Source organism: Chrysochloris asiatica, unplaced genomic scaffold (assembly GCF_000296735.1).
Source record: "Chrysochloris asiatica unplaced genomic scaffold, ChrAsi1.0 scaffold00041, whole genome shotgun sequence".
Lineage (NCBI taxonomy): Eukaryota > Metazoa > Chordata > Mammalia > Afrosoricida > Chrysochloridae > Chrysochloris > Chrysochloris asiatica.
This window is the reverse complement of record NW_006408559.1, coordinates 21,490,754-21,493,457: the sequence shown is the minus strand read 5'-3', so window position 1 is coordinate 21,493,457 and position 2,704 is coordinate 21,490,754. Positions and strand designations below refer to the sequence as shown.

The following is a 2,704-nucleotide window of genomic DNA, read 5'->3' as shown; positions in this document are numbered from 1 at the left end:
GGTAGAATTCTTCAATTTCATCCTCACTGGCTTTAGTGGTTGGTGCGTAAATTTGAATAACAGTGGTATTATCTGGTCTTCCCTGTAGGTGCATGGATATTATTGTATCACAGACAGCATGGTACCTCATGACAGATCTTGATATGTTCTTTTTGACAATTAATGCAACACCATTCCTCTGCAATTTGCCAATGGCATAGTAAACCATGTGGTTGTCAGATTCAAAATGGCCAATACCAGTGCGTTTCAACTCACTAATACCTAAGATATCACTGTTTATGATTTCCATTTCATTTTGGACAATTCCAATTTTCCTAGATTCATACTTCATACATTCCATGTTCCAATTATTAATGGATGTTTACAGCTGTTTCTCTTCATTTTGAGTGTGCCCCATCAGCAAATGAAGGTCCCGAAGGCTTTACTCCTATGGGCTTTCCTCCATTAGCGTCATCACGGTCAACTCTACTTTGAGGAGACAACCCTTCCCCAGTTGCTTTTTGAGTGGCTTCCAACCTGACAGGCTCATTTTCTGGCACTATATTTGACATTGTTTCTCTGTGTCACCAGAATGTAAGGACTGCGGGAATGCAGGAGGGGGTGGACCTGGAAAATAAAACAATCAATAAGAAAAGTCTGGTCCAAATTACTACAAAGCAAATGTGGATTGACTTGCTTGCTACTGGCACTCCTTGGATAAAAATTGACAAGCAGCCCAACATGGTCCAGGTGAAACTGTAGCAGAAACTCTGTCCTGAGCAATAGTTCACCAGGGGAAAGGAATTCCAAGAATCTGCCACTTTCTACTCCCGTAAGGATTTACACCCTCGGAAACCTTGTACAGGGTCGCTATGGGTCGGAACCGACTCGAAGGCACTTAACAACAACAACAACAAATGGTATGGACAATACCAACCCCCAAGACTAGGAATGGGGCCAAGGTTTCCTCTCATTAGGAATCAGCTTGGCTTAGCCCTTGAATTCAGAGATGGAAAGCAATCCATTTCTGTTCTTCAAGTCACCCACATTGTGGTATTTGGTTACAGTAACTCTAAGAAACTAAGATGGTGGCCTTTATGGTTATGCAGTGCAGTCAGGAGAGGGTGTCTCTGAGTGGTTATTCTTACAAATGCCAACACTGGGGGTCTGTTAAACTGCCCTGAGGGTCAGGCAGCTTGCATGTGGTAGCATTAGCTGTGAAAATGGGACATAAATGAGGGGGCGCCTGGATTTGAACCAGGGACCTCTTGATCTGCAGTCAAATGCTCTACCCCTGAGCTACACCCCCTAGCAGGTGAACAGCATCTACTTAATGCCTTTTATTTGTGTGATTGTACTCTGCCCTGTCATATGAATTGATGTTTTCCTTTCAGACTGGCTTACTCATGATTATACAACTTCCCTAAACTCTATGGCCTTACAAGCCTCATGCTCTTGGGGCCTTTAATAGGGAGGAAAGAAGAAGCCTTCAATGGAAGCCCAGCTCATTATCCATTGCATGTTTGTTTTAGGTCAATAGCTGCCTAAAGGTCTCCAAAACAAGGCACATAATCCTTGCCTGAACCTTCAACCCTGTACCTTTCTTTCTCCTTCCCTGAAGTCGTAATGGGCTGTGGTGGCCTTAGCATACTACCGCAAAGGGGTGGCTTTGAACAACCTTCATTGTCTCATAGTTTTGGAGTTGGAGACTCCATGATCGGGGTGAAGGCTATGCTGATGCATCTGATAGCCACGAGAATCTGCCCCATGCCTCTATCCTACACACTGCTAGCTTCAGTAGTTCTATGGAGGCCCTGGGATGAAACTTCAGTATCATGTAGTCGAATGTTCTCCTTACTCTGTCTGCCTCTCTGTGCTTGCTCTCCACTTTTATAAGGGCAGCACTCAGATGGGATTGGGACCCTTGCTATATTCTAGGATTTCATCCAAACTTAACTAATGACATCTTCAAAGGCCTATTTCCTGCCAAGTTCATGGTCACAAGTAGCAACGGTTAAGGCATTGTCTTTGTTATCTCATGCCACAAAAATAGAAATACTACAAATAGCTAATTTAAGAAAGAGAAATTTATTCTCACAATGTAGGAGACTAGAAGTACCAATTCATGGTATCTGCTCTAAGGAAATGTTTTCTCTCTCTGCTTCTTTGGGGAAGTTCCTTGACTCCATTCACCATTTTAGGGCCTGCCATTGAATGGAGACCTCTATGGTGTTGACATTAATCTTCCTGTGGGTCTAAGGGTTCTCATTGTAGGGAACCCGGGTCTAAAGAAATTGTCTGCTCCTCACTGTTATCTCTGTGTGGTAATGACATCCCTTTTATCTCAGCTGTTTTAAAAATGTTAATCCTTTTATATTTCAGAACAGATTGATACAAGATGGATCCCATTCCTGTTACTCATTTCCTACATCAATAACTCATCGGCCACTATTCTTGCCTCATGAACATCAATGGGGCAGGATTTTAAACACACTGATGAATATTGCAGATCACAAAATGAAGGATGATAAGATAATAGTGACGATCATATTGCAGCCAATCTGACACATATTTAAGGGGCACACAATCCAATCTAAACATTCCCCCTAAACCTTACAACACAATTCACTTTGTTCCCATATGTAGAACATATTCACCACATCATATAATCTGCAAAATCTGAAATCAATGCACATTCCAAACACTCAGGGAATAAAATTTTTCT

The 2,704-nt window shown here is 42.2% G+C and overlaps 1 non-coding gene across 1 annotated transcript; it reads right to left on the bottom strand.

Annotated features, from left to right (window-relative positions):
- Positions 1–1,216: 1,216 nt before the first annotated feature.
- On the bottom strand, positions 1,217–1,288 carry TRNAC-GCA. The gene has a single exon. It is a non-coding gene; the product is annotated as a tRNA-Cys (tRNA).
- Between the last annotated feature and the right edge of the window lie 1,416 nt (positions 1,289–2,704).